Below are 27,467 nucleotides of genomic sequence, written 5' to 3'. Positions count from 1 at the left end.
CTCAAGGCAAAAGTAATGACCATTCTGAGTCGAGGCAGGAACGCATTGGGCCTCATTATGAGTCCGGCGGTAGCCGTGGCGGTAAAAATTGCACAGCTGCCGCTGGAGTCATGTTTGTTCGAGCGCCCGGCAATGGGGACTTACCGGGGCATTACAGCCCCGGTGGTCCCTGTAATTGCCCATTGCCGGGCACCAGAAAATATTACACCCATTCCCATTTGAGTCCCATTGGACTCAATGGGAATGGGGAGGACGGATGCACCGGCACCGTTCATGAATGGTGCCGGTGCCTCCGTCAAGTGCAGCGGGCGTGTGCCGTTCAACCCGCCAGGTCAGACATGGTGTGGAAAGGCACCCAGCCACAGACCTCATAGTTTGCTGGTCCGGTAGCAATGGTGCCGGTAGCTTACAGGCACCATTGGTACTGGACCAGCAACCTTGCAATGACCCCCATTGAATTGGAAACCAGTAACGAAGAGAAACGAAAGGGGTAGGATAATCAATTTTTCATAACACGCTTAACACCGGAGTGCAGTCTCTAAGCACCAACCGGGATTCAAGAATTGTGTTGCTCTGCAGTGTCTTGCTTTCAAGACAATCGCGTTGCCCCTGAGCTCTGCTCCCAGCTCACAGCAACAGAGAGATACGGAAAGGATAAAAGCTACACTTCCTTCTTTGAAAAGAGTCTTTACAATACAGCCTGTCAGATATGCAAGCACAGAACCCTGCCACCATCCGCACCTTTGTGCCTGGAAGAGTGCAGACTGGCATGTTTGCTTCTGCTAGCAAGACAGTCCAAGGTGTTTACTCCCATCATACTACTGCAGGCCAAAGTGCAGCAGTATCTCAGCACCTATAAGCTGTGAGAAAAAATTGTGCCGGAGGGTGAGTTTGCATCCAAGATGGATACCGGCTTTGGGGTGCTATATATGGCAACCCCATGCTCAGGACTGGGGATAACCCAGAAGACGTTTACTGCAGCCTTCCCACAAGTAATCAGTCACTACACTCCCACAGTATGTATTGTCCCCCAAAAAATAGTGCTGCTGTTGTGCCTTCGCTCCAATGACTTACTGCAGATGTGCTGTGGACTGACTAGTTATAGTTGTGATTAGTATTTTTGCTGCAACTGTTTAGTTATTTTTCCATGTGCCTCCCTCTTCTTTGACATCTGCAGTAATGACATCTTCCAAAAGGGCGCTCGGTAGAACCCCATGTCTTTTCTTCATCAAAGACTTCAACCTGGCAAATGCTCAGACCTGACCACGTGTGATCTTCCAGCAGTCGTGCTAGCCTACCCGTTGTGTATTATCACCTCCCCTTTGGCTTTGGCGTGTACTTCAGTGGTGGCTTGATCCACTGGCATACAACCCACCATCTCAAATCCAGATTCTCCATTATTTAATTCATGACATACATTTGAATAATGCAAGGGTCTGGACATATGTAAAGTAGTAACAGTTGCAATATAATGAAATGGATTTCTACCATCCGAGGGTTTATAACAGTGCACGTTTTCAAATCACAACCAGGTGCTTTCACAAGCCAACCTCTGAACCAGTCATTGTGTTCCCATCTGGACTAGCTCACGTCACCCCAGTTACCTCATTGACTAATTTCTCAACATGTTCACCTACGTGGCTACTGCGATGCATGTTGATCATATTGCAGAACTCCTGCTATATTTGTGGGCTATCACTCCTGCTCTTACTCCGAGGGTAGCCACTAATCCTGCGCTTGCCCAATCCTCTTGCCCAAAAGCAGTCGCCACCTACTAGAGGATAAGGTGGCCTTCAAGCATTTGCCCATCCATGGCTTCCTTCGCTGCCACAGAGGATCAACACTCATCAACCGGCGTGCATATGGACATAGTGTGTGCCACCGTGGGGCATAATTGGGCCCATCTCTGCCTACCCAAATAGTGGCACACCCAGAGAGCTACCTGCACCCACAACAAGGTGTCTGCAGTTATAAGGGTGCTGCTGGTTGTTGGTGACACTGGTGCCATAGGCAGAGAGGGCAGAGGTGCTTTGCAGGACGAGACGAAGGGGGCAGTGTGCTGCGTATGCCAGTTTTTCAAGAACCAGAAACGGAAAAAGGTGTCCTCCTGTGTGGACACGCCCTCATTGGCATTCCCACCGCTGGGGGGTTACTGTAATCTGGTTTCCACTCATGAGGGCAAGCCAGGCCCTGTGTTAGTTTTGTGAGCCTGTGCATCGCCTTGGTCCACCAGGTGCAACAGTTCTATAATGTACGCCACTTCACTTGGGTCTTGTATATGTTGCATATTACTTTGCCCTTCCCCTTCCACAAGCTAAACTGTTCTCATCTGGACCTGGGGCTGAGATGTCCCCTGTCCCTACAACAAACACCTTGGGGGAGGTAAGAGGATTGTTAGCCCGGTTCTAAGCACATCCTCAAACAGTTTAGGTGAATCCTTGAACAAGAAACATAATAGTGTTAAGGGGCTTATCTGTTCCCTTATCGGTATGAGTCCCGGTGCCTAGAGCATCAATCAACAATTACAGCTAAGCAAAGCAAAAAATGTGTTCACAATGTCAACAAATATTAAAAGATTCAATATCCAGATCATTGGAAACAGTGCAAGTACAAATAACAGGCACCCCTAAAGGTCATAAGATAAACCGGCAGAGTGAATACCAAACAAGATACAAAAAATAATAAATTGTGTGTAAACCAAGAGTAATCCAAAACTAAGGTCGCTCTGAGGTAGTGTTGTGCAAGTGCCACCAAAATCATCAACTTATTTCTACACTACATTCATTCCAATTTCAATTCAAGCATACTCATTCTCTCATCACATTCCCAACATGTTTCTTTCTGATCGTGTGTGTGAACAGTGTAAACAGAAATTCATCAGGGGTAGTCTGCCGTCTACCAAATCAATTGTAACCAAAGATAGTTATTTATCAGGGTACATTTCCTCTAGTTTCATCCACAATTAACTATTGCAAACTCTGTATATAGAGGCAAGCCAATGTTCATGTGCATAGGCTTCATGCAAAAGTTCATGTGATTAAGTCGGCCAAAGTTTACAAGTCCTGTGAGTAGTCCATGGTTCGTTTGGGGCCCAACAGCGAAAGGGATTCCATATCTGAAAAGGGAACAGATCAGGGTATAAGTAAAGGATGCCCAAATTACTTATTCTCTACATGTAGAATTAAGTTAGCATAAAACTGACCTAGTCATAAACAATGATCAAGAAAGTGGTGCACAAACCCTAAGTGGCAAGTGCACTACTAAAGTAGTCCAGTGACAACAGTGACATCAGTTTCAAATTGTTATCCACTCTGTGAGAGAGTGAGCAAAACACCAGCGATATTACCACAATATATGTTAACGACAGAGAGTGGGGCAAGCAGAATAGCTAGAATATACGTTTGTAAGCACGTTAAACTACGTGTACAATTCACCACTTACTCTTAAGTGGAATGATCCGGAAGCTGTCTGATGCTCAGTCTCTGGGGTCTCACGGTCCTTGGTCCTGTGTTTAGGGTCAGGCACCAAACCGAGTGGAACTAGCTGTCTTAGACTATGGGAGACACAGGAGTACATAAGTATCAACTATTTATTGATATGTTCTAATGTTAGTTAGGCACTTCTGGTTCTGTTAGTTTGCAGAGCTTACCACTCATAGTGTGTATGGAAGCGTGAAGCTGGTCAGTGCAGTGCCTTCTGGTTTCGCACGATCGTATCATCTCGCATTCTGTTGAGAAGTAAACAGACCCGGGAAGGCCGCCCTGTAATGTTCCTGGCTGGCGTTTGCCTTAGGCGGAATTGCGGTGCTAGGCTGTTGCCTGTGTGGTAAAAAGGCACAGATAGGCATGGGTTGAATTGGGTGGATGAGCCCATATTACAAAAAGTCCCTATTTCTGTTACTCATTATGCGCAAATTTTCGGTTTTACTAGTGAATTCCGGGAGTCCGACTTACTTCCATGGTGCTTGTTTTAGACGTAAAAATTCTTAATGGGCCATGGCTGGGTCGGGTCTACGAAAGTGTAGCCGGGTCGCTCCAGCGAGGGAAGTAAGATTTCTACTTTGTTGTATTCACAACTGCAGCCTTCCGTGATCTCTGTGAAGCGTCAAGGAGTTATAACCTATTAGGAACGTGTCAGAGTGGCGGAAAAAGGAATTCTTGCAGCTACGCATAAGTCCGCCCAATTCTCCCTCTTACCGGAATAGCATTGTCTTCCAGTTCCGTTGCCGAATTCGTTACAGGGTCACCTGATTTTTGTACGCTATTGTGTGCGTGTCTCAACGTCATGCGTGCAGTGTGATTGGAGTGCAGGTATTGTGGACGCATTACCATTCAAATACTGATGTTGTGTATTGCTACGTCACCAATCCCCTGTGCATCAAGTCAGTGTCTCCCTTTTGCAAGGTGAATGAATTACCACAAAGCAGCCGGAGATAAAACGTTGGTCAAATTCAAGCGGCATGAAGTGCTACGTAAGTTTCTTACTTGGCTCCATTCGTTTTTTCCGTGTTTCACCTGAGAGGGTCTCATGCGTCTACAAGTTCCAATCCATTTTTTCGTTTAGACCAGTAATTGAGCTCTTGGTTAAAAAAATGAGTTGCTGTTCTTTCCTCAGTAGAGTCGTTCTATCTTTATTGATGTCCAATGTTGGTGTTAGTTTATAGATTACTGTCCATTTCAGATCTTCTAATGAGTATTGATGTTCCACCCAATGATCAACCATGTCCCCTGTCCCACCAGAAACCCAGCAAGGGATGCCTTTTCATGCCTTCTCCCCTCTGAGAGAGCAGGTACAGCTGAAGACATCTCTGTCTATTCCTCGTCTTGGGTCATGTGATGGGGGACCATTATGTCTCCTCCAGTTGTTGCTCTTCCATCTTCTCCTGCACCCCAACCTCCACCCTCTCCTTTGCATGTCTCCATGCTGCTCAACACCTCGGCTGCTCCTTCGTCCTGTCTTACAACCATCTACTCTCCAACATAACAGATGATTAAGGCATTGGCCGGCTACAAGTGCAGTGTACCTGCAAAAAGTATATGGCCCATTGTGTACACATAAGAATCGACCACTGGTTCTCCCCAGCCACATCCATCACGTCTGGCACAAGGAATCCCGTCAATGGCCCTGCCTCTTCTAACTCCTCCTCTGCCTTCTTTTTCTCTGTTATCAGCCCTGCTTCCTCCACCTCTTTCACATGTGTCAGTGGAAATCCCTCGGTTGTCAGGCCTGCCCCCTCTCTTCCTGAGCTTACCCCCAATGAATGACTGTCTCACATCAGGCCACAGCTGTCATGGCTGTGAGCGACTGGCAGCTACCCCAACAAACACAGTAGCCACAATATTCTCCTGAAAGGTCTTTCTGCTACATTACATCAACTCCTTTCTAACAAAGGACTAAAACTTGATAAAAACAACCAAGACAGGAAAACTATGGAGGGACATCTAACATAACAGGTGTATTTGTAGAGCTCAGGTTCACCCTCAGAGGGGTGTAGAGGAGCAGATGATGTCATCTCTAGTGCCCGCCCCCTAACCTCTGTCATACTGGAATTAAAGCAGGAAGACTCTGTGCATGGCACCAGGTATCATCCCAGGTATCATCCCATTACCGCACCGAAGATATGAGAGTTGTTATGCACTCAGACAACCGTATCAAATGTACCCTCACACTGATGTGTTGGAAGGATGTTGGGAAACACCATTGGACATAGAAGAGCTGTAACAGAAGTCAGATCAGAGTAAAGTGACGTCATGAAGAGAAGATACTAAGACGTACTGAAGCGATATGCAAATACTCAAAGAATGATAATGTAACTAAAGTAACAAGAGAAACATGTATTCAGAGATGAAGAAACTATATATACAAAAAGGATAGTTAACCAGACGAGTAGTGAATGTATATATGCAGAAACGCAGGGTAGATGAGATAAATAGAAGCTTGCTGCAGTATCAACTATAACATGAGGAAAGCGACCATGATGGAAAGATGGACGTTGGATCATGTCAAAACTCCCTCAGAGACAAACCAGGGCCAGAGATCAGAAACCCTGCAGAAAACAGCTTCATTCAAAGAACAAAGAATATCTGTTTCATTGAGACTGGGGATAACACATCAAGACAGAATTGGAAAGCCCAAAGGGAGTTAACTAGGGTTAGTTTTGTGCAAATGGCACATTTCTCTTGCCAAGTATTGGACAATCAAGGGTGCAGAAAGCACACGTAAGACGGAGCAAACAAGTCTCCAGATGCTAAGAGATGTAATAGCAGCCAGCATAATTAAATCAAATAGCAGTGAATAACAGGTCGGAAAAGACACATTTGTGGTCCACTGACACGTGATGTAAGACTTGATAACAAGGTCTATTCATTAAGCCTCAGACGAAGATAATGGTGTACCCTAACTCCCTTAAAATTCCCAGAGAAGAAACTCGTCAGCAAGGTCAACTACAAAGGAGAAGACTTGGCTCATGGTCTGGCTGATTAGAGACGGTAGGCTAATTGACCAACATGGGTAGTGGTTTGATGTTGTTACCCGCACCTGGGTTTAGTTTTGCTTACATGCTGCTAACAAGCCGAATAGCCAAAGTTGAGATAGTATGCCAACCAATCATGAGTGGTTATGTAGCAACATACCATACAATGTTGCACAGGCCAACCCGCTGCTGTTTCTCTGCTATAATCTGTATTATACATATTAAGAGGTGGTTCAAGGCGTGTCTACTAATCCAATGATATTACTAATACTTCTATGATATATAGGTATATACGTTCCCTTAAACAATCCCTCCCTTAAATAGGTTTTATTGTTTGCCATGTAGGATGACGTAATAGATGACACATGTTGAGCTGTAAAGCCTTTGTGTAATTGAAACGTAAGTGTGAGTGTGTGGGCTTCATTTTGTTGTTTGCCAGATTGCCCTACTTTATATGAGCTGATCATAAAGTAGTACTTTGCCATATTCTTTGAGTCTGTCCGGTTATTTGGGTCTGTGATCATTATTGCTCATTCCATCGAGCATCCCAGATGCTCCAAGGTGCAAGTGCACATTTTGGTAGCGGTGCAGATGGTTCTGGTCCAGTCGACCTGGGCCCAGATCCAGACTCTCGGACAATCAACGACTTTCACCATTTGCCAGTAGATTGTGGAACTTTCTATGGCGAGCAGCAAACCATATACACGTTTGAAAATAATCGGTCGGCAGGTATCCCTTTGAAGAAATTCCTGTCTGGTCCCCACAGGTGCCCCGCAGCCGGGAGGCGAACTGGACAATTAGGGAAGAGTCAATGCCGAAGGACTTCGAGCTGAGCCATGGATGTAAGTAGGACCGCAAAAGTGGCAAACATGAGGGGAGGGACTGTATCATAAATATATGTATATAAGTAGTCATATTTTTTATAGATTAGAAAGAAAAGAAATCAATACCTCAATTTCTGGTACGAAGAGGAGCGGCACTAAAACTACAAGTGGGGGTATTATTTAAGGATTTCTGAGGCAAGGCCAAAAAGAAGAGTGTGTATCAAACTCCAAAAAGGGGTAAAAAGTTAGATGAGATACATTTACTAGAGATAGCACAAAATTACAAGTGCACATGTGTATGGGGTTATAAATATGTCAGTGTAAAATGTTACCGTGTCTAGATTAGGAGATATAAAACGATAGTCAAACATTAAGGTGATCAACAGACTTTTAAATCAAGAGATGGACATCAATCAGGAGAATAAAAAACCAAAGTGTCAATAATATAACAATGAGACAGCAGAAATTGATAGAAATTGTAAACAAAGGAATAAAAACAACACTGTTCGATAGATTTTTTAAATTGGTTAAAAAACAGTTTTTTTGGTAATCGGCTGTGATTAATAATGCTTGCTCAAATCAATCAGTGTTGTATATTTGATAAAGTAAATAAAAGATATTGACAGTCGAAATCGACTTGTCACCATTGGGGACACTCCACTTTTACATCTATGCAGGACACTGCCAAGAAGTACACCCAAAATAAGGCAGTATCACGCAGAGTGGTTGATGGGCACGACTAATCAAACACTTATGCCATGGCCTCAAGAAGGTTTGCTTTCAAAAACAGTATTGCGATATATGACAACATACTTGCATGCTACACATAAGCGGAAGAAGTTAGAGAAAAGGTTGGCCTTTTTAGGATTTTGGAAGATGTACCAGAGTGAGAAAGAAGATCTGCCTGAGAAGGAGTGGATGCTTAATCAGCATAAAGGGGAGGATGAAACGCCTTCAGCTCCTTTAACCCCTACTGAAACCAAGATGCTGAGAAGCAGTGATTTTATCATTTAAAGGAATTGAAGGCAGCAGCGGGGTACGTTAATCCGACATACAAGCTCCCGCTTATAACAGTGAGGACAACATGGAAGAAAGTAAACGTAGAGAACGCAATTAAACATCAACACGCTATGAAAATAAACAGTGTGATGAGAGAAAAGACAGACAGAGACAGAGGAGGAAGCAAAGAGACAAACAGAAGTAAAGGACAACACTAAGGAAGGGACGATAGCACATAATGAATGGATGGGAGAGCATATATTACTCAAACTAGATGACAAGGGTATTGATAGGGTTAGAGAAAGAGAATAAAGATAAGGGTGGGAAAAGAAGGAAAGAGAATGAGAAAAATCATGCAAGGAAGGGAAGGAAAACAAGAAGAAGCGAAATGAAGAACAAAGAAGGTATGAGGAAAGAAAAGGAGAGATAAGAAGAGTAGAAATGAGAGGAGATAGAAAAACAGAGATGAGAGAGATGAGAAGAAGGGAAGAAGAGATGAACAGGAGTGGGGGATAAAGGGATGATGAAATAGATAATGTATTCAATAGAGGCATGGTGCCGATCGAAGCACAAGAATGATGGGAAGAAGAGAGAGGGTCAAAACAGCTCTGCAGGGAGCTGCAAGGGATACAGAGAATACAAACGTGGACTGACAAGCATGAAGCTGAAGACATAGGGAAGATAATTGGGTATTTATATAGGCAAATAAAGGATAAAGATGGGTATTGAACAAAGAGAATTTTTTTAAAAAAACTTTATTTTATACTGGCATGTTAACATTATAGGAAGATCATGTTTTACTTAAGACAGTACATTATCATTGCATTTAATTGGTGTAAAGTCCATTCATTTATGCAGCTATTTGGGGTAAGTGAAGGGGAGGAGGGGGGAGAGGGGAGATAGTGGGAAGATGACAGAACTTAGTGGGTCAAAAGAGGGCGGGTTACAGTTCTCCTGGTCCTTGTCTTGTCTTCTTCTGCCATTAAATATGATCTGAGGGTGGCCCATATGTCTTTAGGCCTCGAGGTGGGCTGAACCCCTTGGACGTAGGATTCTTTGCATTCCTGTGTTCTGATGAAGTCTCATCCAGCCCTGGTGTGTTGGGGGGTCTTTAGATTTCCATTTTCTGAGAATGTTTTTTTGGCCACTGCACCTCCCACGGCAAACAGCCTGCGGGTCTTGACCAATGCTTTCCCTATGTCTACCAGTAGGTACTTCAGCGCAGTGGCCGCAATATTTGTGTTCAGGATCGAGTTCATAGTTTTTTCCATTTCTTTCCAGAATTGTCTGATTGGTGGACATTCCCAATACATATGCATGGCTGTAGCATTAAGTGTGCCACATTTAGGGCATGACCGTGGTCTGGAGGGATCAAACTTGGAGATTTGCTTGGGGGTAATGTGCAGATGGTTTAGAATTTTGAATTGGATAAGTCTGTAATGTGCGCAGAGGGAGATAGTTTTTGTGTATATGCAGTATTTTGTCCATTGCTGTTCTTCTGTCTGGATGTTCAAGTCTTTTTCCTATTTGGTTTTTATTTCGTTCTTGGATGGTTTGTTGGATTGTGATATCCTGTATAGCATGGTAACATTGCCTGTGAAGCCTTCTTCAGTACGGATTTCCGTTAGGAATTTGTGGGTTGGAGGGCCCTCCGGGAAGGTCGGCCATTTCTTCTTGCCGGCAGCCTTTAGTCGTTGGTAATGTAGAGTCGTGGATAGGTCTTTCCCTTCCCTATTTTGAATTTCTGTCAACTTGAGGAGCCGGCCCTCTGGGAATAGGTCTCCAACTTTGGCATGTTTTCCAGGATCCCAAGATGCTTGTATGGAGCGGTCCGTTGTGGGTTCTAGACCTGGGTGGTGCCATAGGGGTGAGTGTGGCCAACATGCATTTTCACAATCTACTCTCTTAAAGATCTGCACCCATGCTCGCACTGTTGATTCCATCGGGTCTGCTAGTAATTTTTCTCTAGGTACTTTGGCAAACATCATGCTTTTGAGTTCCAGGGGGGATGCAGCGAAGTTTTCTACATGTATGTGTGCGAATTGTTCTACTGTGTTGGTCCAGTATTTTGCGAAGTGTGCCTGCGCCGAGTAATAGTATAGTTGAAAATCTGGGGCTGCGAGGCCGCCTGTGTCGTAATTCTCACATAGTTTGGACCAGTTTATTCTGTGACACTGTCCTCTCCAGACGAATCATGTGGTGAGTTTTTGTAGCGTATCGAAGAATTTCCTGCCCGGGCAGATCGAGATTCCGTTAAATAGGTATAGTAGCTTCGGGACTACCAACATTTTCAATAGGGCTATGCGACCGTAGAGGGACAGAGGCAGCCTGATCCATGCATTGAGTTTACATTCCAGTTGTGTCAGGAATGGGGCGTAGTTGTTGGCAAATAGGGTTCTTCTGTCCGGTGCCATTATGATGCCCAGGTATCTTGCGGTGGTAGGGGACCAGCGTAGGCATTCTATAGTTGCGGTCTGGATAGTGGATTCGGTCAGCGGGATTATTTCAGACTTGGCTTGAATGATTTTATACCCGGAATGTCTGTTAAATTCGGCTATATCTCGTAATACCGGTGCAAGATGGGTGTCGGGGTTCCTGATGTATAACATCGTGTCATCTGTATAGTGGGAGATGAATTTTGGGGTTCCCAGTATATGGATTCCTCTCCAGGCATGATGATGTCGCAGATGTGCGCCATTCCCTCTTTCCCTCTATTGTCAGTGCAAATATCAGCATGGAGAGTGGGCAGCCTTGTCTGGTTCCTCTTTGTAGTGTGAAGGTGGACGACAGCATTTTATTGGTTTGTACTCTAGCCGTACGGTTATGCTATAGTATATTTATGAAGGAACGCTTTTTCTGCGTCTAGTGTGACTGCTACCGTCTGTGCCCGATGGTCTAGTTGGGAGGTGATGGCGAAGAAGCGCCCGGGAATAAACCCAGATTGGTCCGGGTGTACCAGTTTGGTCATGTATGGATTAAGTTTGTTGGTTAGGGCTTTAGCGAAAATGTTTGTATCAACATTAATGAGGGATAGCGGCCTGTGTGAGGAGGGGGAATGCGCTGGCTTATTCGGATTTAGCAGTACGGTGATTATGGCTTCTCTCATTGCAGGGCTGAGTTTTCCATATTCAAGAGATTCTTCCCATACTTCCAGGAGCCGTGGGGCCAGTTCGTCTGGAGCGCCATTCAAAAAGTGTTTGCAATGGGCTTGTTGTTTCTTCCATTTTGTAGTATTCTTTTCCTCATTGTACCCATGCCAGGGTTTTCTCATTTTTGTACCAACAGGTATTAACTTTGTGAACATTTTGACAACAAAACTTCGCCCTGTACTGGCAACTGGCCAGTGTTATTCTCATCCCACCACCCTCACCCTCCCCCCAATCGGGCGGTGTATCCCCAGAAACCACATGCAACTTTGCAAGTAGGAACTAAACTACAATGGAGGAGGGGGCCATGTGGGCCTATCCTGTTACGGTACCATGGCTTTGTTTGGCTTGTAGATCGACGTATTGCTGTTTTGTGTTTTTCTGTGCTTTATGGGAATTGTTGTCCTTATTGTGGCTTTACTTGGAGGCTTATGCGTCAGGTCTCATTGGGTGCTTCCGGAATGTGGTGCTCGATGAATGACATAGCGTCTTCTGATGACTAAAAGAATTGTGTTTTTCCTGCGTGCTGGATGCATAGCTTGGCGGGGAATAGCATTGCGTAGATTACTTTCCGTTCCCGAAGTGTTCTTTTCACAGGGTCAATGGATCTTCGTACAGTTTGTACCCCCATTGAAAAGTCTGGATAAACATGGACGCGATTGGACTAAAACGTTAGTGGGCCGTGTTCTCTTGCCAGGCGGGGAATGAGGTTGCGGTCTTTATAGCTGAGTAGCCTAGCTATAATCATTCTTGGTGGTGCTCCGGGTTTGGGTGGTGGAACTGGTGCCCGATGTGCTCTGTCCACCAAGAATTGCTTTGAGAACTGTGCATCTGAAAATAGTGAGTGGAGTAGCTCCTCCAGGAATTGTTCCATGGGGATATTGGACTTGCGCTCTGCCACCCCGACCACTCTTATGTTGTTCCGCCTAGATCTAGATTCTAAATCTCCACATTTGTTTTGGAGGGTCTTAACTTCTTTTTGGATCCTCTCCAGGGTTTTGCTCTGGGTGCTCATTGTATATTCCAGGGTAGAGACACTATCCTCCGCTTCAGAGACCCTCGTGTTTAGTTTTTTAATATCTGTGCAGATAGAGGCGATGTTGTCGCCAATGTCATCTAGTTTGGCATTAATGGCTGCAAATCCTTTTTCCATGGCTGCTATGTAAGGGGCCATGCTTTGTGTTGAGGGTTCCGGGGGTGGATTCTCATATGATTCAGTAGATTCAGCGTTGTGTTCTTGATGGGGGTAGTTTCAAATGCGTCCATGGGACCTTTTTTCTTTTCCTTGTTTTTGGTGATGCCTGCCATGTTCATGTGATAGGTGTGGGTTATTTTAGATATGTCACTCAGGCCTGTGGGTCTATAGTTGAGCTTGGAAGCAAGTTGGTGACCTGACTTCGTTGGACAGCATCCGTATCTGGTGCCAGGAGATCAGTCTTTTTGTTAGCACCTTGGCATGTCAATGTGTATAGCTGGATGATGTAGGGGAGGATTTGTCTTGGCTCTATGTTCCAATTTTCAATCTTACAGTTTTGGAAGTTGTAGGGCTTTGGCAAGGAGGCAGCTTCACACCATTACTGTTGGCATTATGCTTGAAGAACCTCTTTGCGTCATAGATGGCGCCGTGGGTAATTTTGCCCCACGTGTCATACAGCAGGATGGGGACACATAGAGTACCAATCTTGCTTGGCAGCTACCCCCTTGCCCCGTGTCGATGGGCCGTTAGGAGGAGGTTAGGGTGAATTGTTTTCTATTTGTCCCTTTGTTTGATGCTCACAATAGTGGGTTGTGGGAGTAGGGGGACCGCGGCCTGTGTTTGTTGTGGGACCGCGGTGTTGCCCTCCCCCACCCGCGTACCTTAGAGGCTGCTCCGAGCCAGCAGCTGCCTCCAGCGACGTGGAGTTCTTATCCGCCTCCGGGGTGCGGTGTGACTTGAGCGCAATAACATGCTCGGTCTTGTACTAGAGGCCCTCTACTACTCGGAGTGGCGATGTTTATGGAGCTTGTGTCGGGAGTCCTCGCCGTCCGCTGGTGTTTTTGTCATCCGGCGCCTGGTGCCCCTCAGTGCAGGGTAGTATCTGGAGGTGGTCCGGGTCTGTTGCAACTGGGGGACCACTGCAGCTCTCACGCCGCACACAAGAGCGATGAGGCTGCAGTGGAGGGATCCCGCTTGCTGCTATCAGGCTCCTGACAGGGGCTTCGGGAGGATTTCGGCACACAGGTGCCAAGCGGGACGTCCGGGCTTGTAGACGGTGTTTCTCCGCAACAGGGCTTCGGATGGCTCTGTAGTTAGTTCTGGTTGTGCAGGAGACATTCATGCACCTTCTAGCTTGTAAGGTAGTGTCAGCTGTCGCGTCTCTCTGCAGGATTTCCGCTTCAGGATTTCTGGTGCCATGGAGCTCGTAGATCAGGCGGCCATCTAGTTTGGCGCGTCACAGTGCCCCCAACAAAAGAGAATGTTGATGGATCTTTATTCAGGGAAACTGGAGGATGGTCAGATGATGTAATAACAGATTAACATAGAACTCTGTCTTTAAATAGATCAGATCTTGATGATGTCTAAAGGGATGGAAACCATACAAGTTGGGGCTTAATGATTTCAGAAGAAGAAAGGGGAGAAAATGAGAAAGTGTTAAGAGAGGGCACATGCAGTTTTTTTAAAAAAAGACTCAAGTGAAGAAAAGGGGTAAAGTGTTCTGACTTAGAGGATCCTAAAGAAAAAAAACACCAGAACTGACACCATACACTGAGTATGATTGTGCAGTACAGGGGATATATCCCTGCCTTATGTAAGCAGATTAAGGTCCCTGTCAGGATGTAGACGAACTGGCAAGACCAGCCCCACCTGGAAAATAAGACATTTAGCTGGCTAAGAGTATGGACTAGGATTTACACAATTCCCATTATTAGAGAAAGGGGGAGGATGACCACAATATATACTGTGGTCATAAATGGACATGGTTAATTTGAAATGTAAATGACCTAGTTTGACTTCAGGTACAGGAAAATGGATTTATAATTTAGAGAGAATGACATCAAGAATGACATTAGCAATAGGCGACATAAAAGGCCTGCTAGCAGCCATTATAGGGGAGAGGACTGACGACATTTGGAGACGAGTGGGTTATGTGAGGGTGACTGCACAAAACACAATGCATGACAGAGCACCATTATATAATTGCAGATGTATGGTGGGTGCTCAGGGTACAATATCTTGATACCTCAGACATGGGTGTGATTATGACTAGGAAATTGGGTGAGGATGAAGATCCTTTTGCCTTTGTTCAAGATATTCAAGAGTGATGGCATCTTGAAATGAGAGAACCATGGGATAAAACAGTGACATTTTTTTACCACATTTTATGTCAGGAACTGCCTCAGCCAGTACAACGGCAAATGAAGAAACAGATAGGGATGGAAGCAAAGCCATGGGCAGAAATACAATTGACTATCGTGCATCATTTTGTTTGTTGCAGGAGAAAAATAAGAAGAAAGCTGTGAGTAGAAAACAGGGGGAGGCGAAGTTAGTTCAGAAAAAATTGTCAAAATTAGCCATAGAGTTAGCAGTATTGATGACTGGTGAAGGTGTGACGACACAAGAGATATGGCCAGCGCAGCAAAATTATGTAGTGTACCCTCTGGATCAGAGAGTGGGTGCAAAATCTGCCCACGAGAGAGAACGGCCTAGGTGAGGATGAAGTGGATTTCAAAACCCTCAGAGAGGACAAGGATTTAATGGCAGACAGCCACAACAATGTTTGGCAAACTCCAAGAGGAGGGATGGGATATGTTCCACAATATAATACAAAACCACAGGAGTATTATGCCCAAGATCACATACAGGATCAGGCATGTGCGCCGCAAACACAGAAAATACAAAAAGCTCCATTACAAATCTAACCACCACAAGGGCATCCATGGCAAGTGCCTATGCAAACTCAACAGATACAAACTCAGCAAGCGCAGACACAATAGGCCATGGTACCACGTTTGAATATGTATGCAGGAGTCCTGCAAGCACCCACACCTAGAATAGGGAGTGTGACCGTGGTAGGCGGAAATACTTTCACAGGAACATGGATGAATTTATATCCACAATAGGATAGCCCACAGAGTGATCTGACGTGTTTAGTACTATCAGTGACACCAGACCGCCAAGAGGAACCAAGGGTCAAGGTAATGATAGGAGGCAAGACATTTTTGTTTCTTGTAGATACTGGAGGGACTTGTTCCTATGTTCGTGAAGGAAAATATCCAATGTCAGGCATTGCCATGAACACACAGGGATTCTTTATGGTGATGAGTTTAGATCCTTTTGAAGACAAATTACCAATCTCTATAGGAGAATATGACGTGTCTGTGCCAGTATAACATTTTTCGGCAGACACCAGTTAACATATTAGGGCGTGACTTGATGCCAAAACTTAACATGACTATGGGCCTCATTATGAGGTAGGAGGTAGCCATGGTGCTATTAGCACCATGGCTACCCCCTTACCGCATTCCGGGTCCGGGTTCCCGAAATAGGGACTTACCGGTTCATTCCAACCTTGGAGGACCCAGTAAGTCCCCATTCCGGGAACCATTCCCCATTCCAATTCGAGCCCCCATAGGGCTCAATGGGGATGGAGCTAATAATGGTACTGCAATTTGCGGTACCGTTATTAGCTCTGAAGTCCCTTAGCGGGTCCCTTCCATAACGCCTGGTAAAACCAGGCGTTAAGGAAGGCAGCCCCTAAGGGACCTCGGAATAGGGTGGTAAGGGATTACCGCCACCGGTGTCCTTACCGGTGCCGGTAATCCCTTACCACCTACCTCATAATGAGGCCCTATATCTTTACTGAGAAAGGAATAGTGGGTTCCACTCCAGGGATACACTTCATGAATGTGAAAGAGTTTATATTAGCCTTTAAAGTTCAAAAGGCATTATGCAGTGTCCCTTTAGATCCAGAGATTTTTTTTGTATGGTATGACTGTTTTATTAATGTGGTTTCACAGGATGGTAGGTAAAGTATTGAGAATACCTGAAGAGTCTTTGTTTAGACCAGAAACACCTATGGATAATGCAGAAGGACAGGTTATCCCTTTAGAGTTAGAAGCAGCAGTGGTAAGAGAAGAAAGGGTGGTTGTTCATGGGACAGATGATGAGGGAAGAGGATGGAGAGCATGGGTAGCCCTCAGGGAAGGATATAGGGTAACAGACTTGACAGACTAAGAGCTTTTCAGGGATGATTACGCAGATGATGAGTTAATATGCTTCATAAGTCTCACTTATTAGATTAAAGTGGAGAATAGAGAAATACCACAGAGAATGGCAATGGTAGAAAAGAAACTGTTATTTTTCAAGGAAGATTTAGAAAAAGTGCCAAATATTTTATGGACTAACAGTCCATATCAAGCGGGTCTATTGTAAGGAGTAGGGACAGTAAAAATGTGCTTAAAACAGGAGCAATATTGACACGAGCAAAACAATATCCCATTTCCAGAAAACCGGATGAAGGTATACTATTTCCACTTTCATGGGGGGATATGAATCCCCATGTAACACAGCTGTTTACCCAGTGAAGAAATCAACTGGGGGTCATGGAGATTCATTCAGGATCTTGGTCCCCTAAACAATATTGTTGAAGCAGCGTTTCCTTCAGTTCCAAATCCCACTACAATATTATGCAACATCCCATCTAAGGCCAAATATTTTACAGTCATAGATTTAAAAATACATTCTTCTCAATTCCCCTTCATGAGGACTCAGAAGCTTTGACTTCATTGTCGTACAGAAATATGTGCCTAGAACATACTCGTTTGTCTCAGGGGTACTGTGAGCCCCCCCTCAATCTTTAATAGGGTCCTCCAGATGGACCTAGGTAATGTACAGCTTGAGAGTGCAATAATTCATCATCTAGATGACATAAATATATGCAGTGAGACAGAAGAAAGATGCAGAGAAGACTCAGTTCGATGTATGACCATATTAGCAGAGAAAGGGGGAGGAGACAAGGAGAAGCTACAATATTGTCAGGAAGAGGTCCTGTTTATAGGACAGTTAATCACTCAAGAAGGGAGAAAATTGACATCTGAAAGAGCAGAAGCAAATATGAAGACTTCAGAACCTAAGATGTTGAAGTAAGTGCAATACTTTGGAGGCTTAGGTCATTACTGCAGAGCCTGTGGTTTGGATTATAGCACATATATTCGAGCACTTTTAAAAGGACTTAAGGAAACACAGGTAGACTAAAGTAAGATAACATGGACCGATTAAATGACTGTGCTAGGAATTCCAGATCATCATTACCTATTTTCACATTCAAATGGAGAAGCTATGACAGCAGTTCTCACACAGAAAACGTCATTAGGACATGAACATAAACCATTGGCTTATTATAGTGGGATTTTAGATCCAGTAATGTAAGGGCATTACCCTTACAAACAAGTGTTAGCTGCTGCTGCGTTTGCTTTTCAAAAAGCTTCAAGTTCTACAATGGGGTGTTCAGTGACATTATTTTTGAGCACGCATTATTCGCCATTCTAGAGAAACCCAAAAGTACATGGACCGCACAAAGGGCATCAGGCTACAAGTTAATTATTTCAAACCCAGCTATCACAATTGTTAGAAGCAGAATAGCAAACCCAGCAATATTTAAAAATTGGTGACAAGACAGGAGCTCTGTTGCCAGTCAAGTTTTCCTGCATTAGCCTCCCTGAAACTCCTCAGCCTCCCTGAAGATTGATGAAGTCATGAAAATGTGCGTTAGGAGGAGAAGCTAAAGACTGGTAACTGAGCGCCTGCCTTCACACCTTTAAACATTGTTCCAGGAGTCCCAGGCTCACAAGGCAGTAGCAGCAGGGCCATCATGCCTTACATTGGAGAGCCAGAACCATGGCTTTCACCCTCCCCTCATCAAGGGGAAGATTTGTGCTATGGAGGGAGTTGTTTCCAGTCATCTGCCAGCAAAATCAAGTGTGAAAAATACAAGTACCAGAATCCTCAGAGCTAATTAACTTGTCACACCTGAAACAGAAATGCAGACCCGCCTGAAAAAACAAAGAAACTCAGCCTCCCTGAAGATTGATGAAGTCATGAAAACGTGCGTTAGGAGGAGACGCTAAAGACTGGTACCTGAGCACCTGCCTTCACACCTTTAAACAGTAAACCCAGCAACATTCATAGCAGAGCTGGTAGGAAAGAATGATTATGTACATGACTGCACAATGTATATTGAGTTCTATGATGATATTCCTTGTGTTGAAGAAAATGCTCTCGGAGGGGGGACATCCTTTTTATTAGTGATTCTTCAAAAATTGACCAAACAACTGGGGGCATACTGGAATAGCAGTAGTAAAGCTGAACCATTAGGGTGATTTTGAAGTGGTGTCAAGTGCAAGATTGCCTTCACATTGCTCTGGTCAGGCTGTAGAATTACTGGCACTTATTGCTGCACTTCAAAGATACGAGGAATTGACAATGTACTATGACTCCTCCTATGTGACATCAACCGTACATGCAGGTTTTTCATGCTGGAACAGGAGGGGCTTTCTCCACGCAAACGGCACACCAGTACAACATGCGTCCCTATTGGATAAGCTTATTGATTGAGGCAATAAGACACCCATTTGCTATCACTATCGTGAAATTAGCAACCCACATTAAAAAAATGACATACTTTGTCGCACTAATAAAGCCACAGATATAGAAGCCAAAAAAGGCAGCATATTTCCCAAACATTTCTGATTTTGAAGTAAAAAGTGCTAAACAAATGTCAGGACGGTGTATGATGGTAAAGGAGGGCTTTAATATGTTGTCTTTTGTTCAGATAATTTAGTTACAAAGTCGAGCCCCACAAGAAGAGACATATGTAGGTAGCAGGGGTGTTGTTTAGCCCCCACTGAGGCTATATGGAGACAGGACAGCACTGGAAAGCCAGTTATGCCTCTAGCATTACTGAAGGTGGCAATGCAGCTGCTTCACTTTCCCACACATACGACTCAAGAGAGTCTTCCTGCTATAATTGTATAATATTGGGTTTCACCAAATTTATTAGACTGTGTGGCACAGATTATTGTATATTGTATCATGTGCAAGAAATGTACAGCAGGGCCCACTCTGTGGACAGTAGAGGAGCAATCCCTGTACCCAATGTCCCATTTCAGCATCTCCAAATAGATTATGTGGGTATGTTGCAAACTTGCAACGGTTGTAGGTACATGCTGGTAGTAGTATGCCCCTTCTCTAGATGGATTGAGGCAGATGCGTGTACGCACCCTGATGCCACATGGGCTGCCAAGTTCCTTGTGCATGAAGTGTTTCCAAGATGTGGTGTGTGCTAAGTATTGCTGGCTGACAATGGACCGCATTTCGTAAATGAACTATTAGAGCAGGTCAGTCTTATTAGGAATAAAGCATAAGTTCTCTTCTGTCTATCATCCTCCTGGTAAATGGGATTGGTAAACATTTAAATGGACTCCTTAAACACAGGATATCTAAAATCAAGATTACTTTAAAGAAGGGTTGGTTGCATTGCCTACCCCTTGCATAATATGCACTGAAAAATCAGCCTTGCTCAGATCACCACATAACTCTGCATGTGACTGGACACTGTATGAGAATACCTCTTGCTCTGCCTACAAGGTTAGAAAATAATGCCCATAGTGTAGCGAAGATATTCAGTGATGAGATGCATGATTATTTTGCAGCTAAGACCGCTGGTGTCTCTTTCATTTCTCAACAGACCATAAACCGGAGGGTGAGGATCAAAGAGGATTGAAGAAGACAGCCAACCAATTGATCTAGACAATCTATTGAAGCAACTTAATTCATATCCAGGGTAGCAGGTGCTGGTACGAAATTTTGTTCGCACTTGGATTAAAAACCCTGTTTTGGAGGACCATACAAAGTAGAAGAAGTTACTCCCACAGCTGCCATGCTACAATGACGACGAGCCTGGCTGTACTTCCATGACATCAAACCACATAAAGGAGAGACATTTCCTCCTGCTTCTGCAGGAGGCAAGAGAAGAAGTTCCACACATGCAGACCAGATCATCTACCAAGAATAAGGATAAGGAATGAAGGGATCAGCAGCTGTTCCAGAATTATTTTAGATAGAAGCAAGAGACAATGTATTGATGTACTGGATCCAAAGGAAAACAGCACACTCCATCCTCTATGCTGTCAATCTTAATAACATTACACACTACACATATTGTATGCTGTTTTTACCTATATATCACAGCCCTAACCAGCTCTGATAAGACAACACGTGGATATTGTGAAATTTCTCGGTATCCCTAAAAGCAGTCATATTATTTTCAGAATCATTGTTGCGATCATTCTACAGTCCTTGATATAAAAGCGTGATTTACAAAAGATAAACAGAATTACATATTGTATTAAAACAAGATGGGAAGGTTCCAAAATATAAGAGACTCACTGCCATCAGGAAGAGCGATGAGTTCTTCTAGAAGAGCGATGAGTTCTTCTGGAATGGTGATTGAGATTTAATTCAGCGTTATGCTTTGTCTTCTCTTCCTTATTATTATGGCATTTAGACACATAATGAATAAAATTGCAAATACAATGGTTGGCAATTAAATATTTCTTATGATTCCTAACAAAAGCACTAGTAGTATTTTTCCTAATGTTTCTAAACAGATTGTCCGAACAAAAATAGATGCTGCAGAAGATCATGAGGACATAAACTCATATCTTGATTATTCTGCCCATTTAAAGAATAACATGCGGTATCAGCACATGAAGGAGGTGGGGAAGAGAACGTCAGAGGAAAGCTGCTATGTGTTTTCTCTCATCCCTTATGCCATGAGTTCAGCCAGAACATTTATTGTAAAAGAAATACCCTTACATGATGCAGAGTGTGTCAGCCTGTAAGAGGATTCAATTCAGCACTACAGACAAGTTAACGCCTAGTCTAGAATACTGAATGAAAACCCTTATTGATATATCTTTAGGTCCAGTTCATGCGTTCTGGATGACTACCCTTGTATAACACCCCTCTCTTGGAATCCCCCTGACCCCACTGAGCCAAGAAGCGGTTCTGTTTTGCAAGTTTAAAAGGTTTATTTGATAAATTAAAATATAGATATCACACTTTATAATAAATTAATAATTGAATATCACACTTTATCTGATATGGGAAATATTAACAACGGAGAATCTGGCACTAGCACACTTCTTTATAATGACTAATGAGTGGACATGAAATGAATAAGGTAGCACACTGGTAAATGGTACAACAGAAAAAGGTGGTAAAGAATGCTTTATGTAGTTCAAATGGATATAATGTTGAATAAAAATGCAATACAGAAAATACTCAATATGATTTCAACAGACAATGTAATCACTTTTCTCTGGCAAGCCCTTCCCCCCCTTTTTATGCAATGCAAGGAATGGAAGGAAGCACACAGTTCTCAGAAATGCAATCAACTGTAATTCAGTTCACCCCAGCAAGCTTAAACAACAGAAAACAGATAGGAGTTTTGAAATCACAGGCCCAAACTGCTTTGATATGTGCTGGCAATGAATGAGAAATATGCTAAATTTGCTTTTAATTCCCCTTTAGAGGTTCAGGATGAGTGGTATCTAGTTAATATTAGTCCAGGCTCACACTAGCAATGATGCCGGAATGATTATCAGGTCAAACGAATTTCTAGCAAATGGAAATCAGCATCAGCAGTTTTTTTACATGTGAAGAGATTGCAAATCGCGGCAAAATTCGCGGGTGCGTGTTCCGCGATTGCGGTAAAACTATAAGGGGTAGGGATGTGGTTCTAGGTTCCTAGGAAAGCCTGGGATCTCAGCTTCCAAATAAAAGTTATTGCAAGTCTCTAACCCAAACGGTTGCGGAGATATGAGCAATTTAGTAAAGGTCGTTTTTGGTTTTGTAAATTTTAAACGCACACTTTTTCAAAATGACAAGTGACAAATTTTTGCAGCTAGAATGACAGGTGACAGCTAGGAGGCAGTTCTACTTGGGTTAAATAAATTGAATTAGATGAATTCAACTAAGAGATGTGTTCTGAGTTTGCTAAGTACTCACAAGAGATTTTGAACAGGAAAGCGACTTGTCACGATCTGGTCAACAGTCTGGTCAGGTCTTTCCGGGTTCTGCTCACAGCGCCTGGTCTGGTCTCTCTGCTAGGCACAGCACTGCTTTCTCTCTGGGTTCTGCTCACAGCTAGGCACAGCACTGCTTTCCCTCTGGTCTGGGTTTTGAAGTCTCTAGTTTGGCTTTCAGGAGGTTGATGAATTTGAAGTCTGGATCTCTGGATGTTGTCTGGTCCAGCAAAGTGCGCTGCAGCAAATGGATTTTCAGCCCCCTACCTAAGTTTCAGTGGTCCATTTATATGTTCTCCAAGTGGGTGTGTGTGTCGCATCACTAGCCTTGCCCCTCTCCACTTGCCATTGGTCCAGCTTTCATCCCTTACTTGATTGGGGGAATGAAATGAAGTGTCATCATGATGAGGTCTGTTTATGATACAGAGAACCCACCCCTGTCAACTTTATACACAATCTATATCTGACCTAAAAACATATTTGCACAGGTACACATTTGATTAAAATCACATATACATGGTGTGGCTGAATTTAGCCATGTCTCTGTCCAAATGTGTTCATCCTAAGAGCTTGCATTCAAAAACGGCCACTTCTAGCACTTATTCATGTGCTGCACAACATTGGGTCTCCATTAATTTTTACACAACTGTTCCTCACATATCTACCCACATACCAATGCATTTTCGTTTGTCTAGCTGAAACAGGGAGTCTGTAATATTAATAAACAATGGGGTTTTGCCCCAGAACATCACTCAAATTCGAGTTTGGCCTTGAATGAAAGGTACATTTTCTTAATTAAAGCTCTCAAAGTTATACATTTCTGTCATTTGATTACAAAGAGTTATCAGTGTTTTTGTAAAATATATATTTTACTTCCAATTCAATCCTCAGAGTGTTGAGGTCCGCCTCCAAGACTTGGGTGGGTCAGTCCTCTGGGCAGGCAGGGCTTTGTTGACATTAAACAGTTCAGAATTAACATATTCCTTTCAGAGGAAAGGGTCCTTTGTGTGGTCTCTGGGAAGCTCCCAGCCAGTCTGCCTTCTATCAATCAAGAGGTCATGTGAGATTCTAACTCCTGGTGTGAAGCTTCTGGAGGTGAGAGGGTTTCCCAGGCTTCAGGCCTCTGGGAACAGCATGTGGCTAATTTTTTAATTAAAATGCAGCCTTTGAAGTCAGCTGAGTCAAATCCCTTTGTACAGCAACTGCACTCAGTTCTCCAGTCAGAGTTTAGACCGCTAGTGCCGCCTAGAGGATTTTGTTGGCACTGCATGCAACTTTGGGATTTTCTTGGATTAATGCATTCTAAACACACACAAAAAGGGTTGAATCTTTAAAGTGGTCCAATGAGTCACGATTTCAGCAACTTTTTGACATCAGTAAAAGTGGATTTTGTCAACAAAGACCTTTCTTTACACTGGTGGGTGGCAAGTTAGGTAACCATTTTGGTGTGCGCACAACTGCGCAGCTGTCCTGGATTCTGGGATGAAATGATGGGCGGCGACAGCGCATCCCCATCTTTACCCACTCCAATTATTTATTTTTGTTCTGGGGCAAAATGATGGGCAGCGACAGCTTAATCCCCATATTTACCCCGTCTAATGATTCCACATGGGTCAAAACAATGGTTTCAGACTACTGTGCGGGTAGTCCAATGGTGGTTTTAGGCAGCGTCCTTCTGTGCCCATAACATCGGCAAAAATGGGTGGCAGCCTATTCTTCCTGCATTTCCCGGTGCATTTTCTGGGAAGCTCTGGTCATCATGATGTTTTCATGTCAGTACTGCACAGTTTTGAGGTAGGGCTAGGATGCATGGGTAAATACATCCCACAAGCCCCCCTCTTGCGATGGCCATCCTATTTCACGAATGGGACTCGCAAGATCTGGGATGTTTCCTCATCTTCTTCCAATAGATGGCATAGTTCAGCATCTTTTCCTCCATCCGGTACTGATCGATCGGTTCTCCTCGCCGGTCCTGATGGGAATATTGGGCGGTACCCCGAGCCCGTTGCGTCTCAGCTCCCGGTCTCCGGATCGTCCTCCTTGGCCCGTCTCAAGGTTTTCTTTCTCCTAGGACGACAAAGGAAGAGCGGCAATACCTACTCATAGACGTTTTTCCACCACTGTTGAGATGGTGGGACAGCATATGCATTTCATCATGACAAAACATTACATTCTTATTTTGATAAAGAAAACAGTATAACTAAGAGACAGTTTCATGCAAATCACAATATTTTAGAGACTAGATGTGGTATGTTTTATGATTGGAACTGAATTAGTCTGATACAGTACCCGCTAGGATTCCAGAGGATTCCTCCAGTTGTTGCAGAGTGTGCCTGGGATGGCAACACTTCAACTGGTTTATGTGGACCCACTTGTCTTCCCCCTCTGCCGAACCACCTTTGGGGATGCGGATCTTGTAGGCCACCGGAGAGATCTTATCGACGATCTCAAAGGGTCCCTTCCATGTAGGCAAAAATTTGCGCTGCTTGGCCTGGTTCCTTTGGAAGTTGTATAGATAGACCCGGTCTCCCACCTGATATTCCTTCCTGGAAGTTTTCAGGTCATAATGGGTCTTCATGCTATCAGTCGATCTTTCTAGATTCCGCTGAGCATAAGCAAAAGCATGTTGGAGGTGTTTCCTTAAATTCTCTACATACTCATGAGTAGTGGAGGCATTTATCAGTGTCTGCTCTTGGGTCCTGTAGAGCAAATGCTGCGGAAGCACCATCTTGCGCCCAGTCATCAACTCAAATGGTGACATTTTGGTTGCAGATGAAGGGGTAGATCTGATGGCCATTAGGACCAGAGGTAATCGGATATCCCAACTTGGCCCAGAATCTGCCACAAACTTCTTTAATATGCTCACAATTGTCCGGTTATATCTCTCTACTGCCCCAGAAGAAGCTGGTCTGTAAGCAATATGCAGCTTTCTCTTGACCCCCAGTATCTCCCACATCTTTGTCATTACTTCACTGGTGAAGTGGCTACCTCTGTCTGACTCAATCCTTTGAGGTAGACCAAAACGGGAAAAGATGTGGTTAATCATCAAGGCAGCTGCAGTTTCTGCCTTGCAATTTGGGGCTGGGAGACATTCCACCCACTTGGTAAACAAGCATGTCACAGTCAACATGTACTTATTCCCCCTAGCCGAGCGAATCACAGGGCCTACAAAGTCGATTTGTAAATCTGACCATGGCAGTGTCATTCCCCTCTTTTGTAAAGGCGCCCGGTGCGTGAGTGATGTCGGCTGAAATTGTGCACACACAAGACAACCCTTCAAGTACTGGTCGAGGTCCTGCCCCATGTGTGGCCAGTATGCAACCTCTCTTAAGATTTCCAATGTTGTGTGAAACCCCCTATGACCGGCGGTGGCCGCATCATGGGCGTGACTTAACATCAGGCTTCGGAATGAGGTAGGAACCACCCACTGATCATGGCCAGCTTTGGATTTCCTTACCAACAAACCGTCTTGGATCCGGAACATTTTTGGACATTTCATCAACACTCTTAGGTCCTCTTTCCCAATGTAATCGGTATCCGTCAGGGGAAAGTTCTCAGGGTCCTCAAGGTGCTGGTAAAATTTACCAATTATTGGATCCCCCTTCTGAGCAGTAATCAAATCAGCATCAGGGGTCTCCTTACTCCATTGTGCAATTGAGAGGTCGTTGTGAGCATTTGTCTGGGACCTAGTGATAGCAGTGACCTGGATTTCCCCCAACAGGGACTCAATCTCAATTAGATCCCCTTGGATGGCCCCGGTTTTGGCCAGCTGATCAGCTAAGTCATTTCCAGTTTTGTCTGGTCCCTCTACTTTGGAATGACCCTTGATCTTTTTCCAATAGATGGTCATCTCATTCGAGGTGACCAGATCATCAATGTTTTGGATCAACTTCCCATGTTTCAAGGGTTTGTTGTTAGCACATAACATGCCTCTGGTTTTCCAATTAACCAGGTGCTCCACGAACCCGTTCCGTACATAATCCGAATCTGTGATTATGACCAGTTCGTGGAGTTGATGCTGGACAGCAGTGAGGATGGCCTGATGCACAGCCATCAATTCTGCCACCTGACTACTTCGGGGACCAATTTTGTATCCAGCGGAGGGTCCTGGGGACTCATTCACCCATGCATTCCCTACGCCAGCCACCAGTTCTTTCTCCCCGTTGTTGTCAACATGGTAAGAGCATCCATCCACATACACAGTGGGCATTCCCTCACACTTGTCTTCTTCAAAGACTTTGTGGGGGGAATTAAGGTATGCCTCCATGTTGTCCTTTATTTTTAGACTTTCGTCCTCGAGACAGTTTTCTCTGGCACAATCATGCAAGTCAGCCAGACCTTGCGCGAGTGGACTCTTCTTGTTTTGGCCATATCTGACCTCCACAGGAAAGCCTTGCATTGACAGAATCCAGGAAGTAATTCGGGAATTACTCACATTTCCGGCCCGGATTCTGTCACTTTGGAGATATTGCAGAGGCTGGTGTGGAGTCTCCACTATGATGTGTTCCCCCTGGATAAACGGGCGGTAATTCTTCAATGCCCACACCGTTGCCAGGAGTGCCTTCTCACAATCGTTGAATTTTTCCTCCACAGAGGATAAAGTTTTGCTCGCATAGGAGATTACTTTATTGACCTTGTCATGCTTTTGATATAATACTGCCGTCAAGCACGTATTAGAGAACCCCGTCTCCAGGAAGAACTCCTTGTTTCTGACAGGGTAAGCTAGGCAAGGCGCTTGTGAGAGGCTTCTTTTGAGTTGTTTTACTGCCTCGGCTTGTTCTGGACCCCATTCCCACTTGACCCCCCCCTTCAGGAGATGAATCAGGGGTCTGGTGATCTCTGCGTAGCCCTCAATGAACTTTCTGCTGTAATTAGTCAGTCCAAGGAGGCTCCTTAGTTCCCGCAGAGTTGTGGGGTCTTTCAGTTTCTGAAGTGCTTCCACTTTCTTTTCCTGGGGAC

Source organism: Ambystoma mexicanum, chromosome 2q (assembly GCF_040938575.1).
Source record: "Ambystoma mexicanum isolate Mex_15411 chromosome 2q, UKY_AmexF1_1, whole genome shotgun sequence".
In the NCBI taxonomy this organism is placed as follows: domain Eukaryota; kingdom Metazoa; phylum Chordata; class Amphibia; order Caudata; family Ambystomatidae; genus Ambystoma; species Ambystoma mexicanum.
This window is presented reverse-complemented; position numbering follows the sequence as displayed.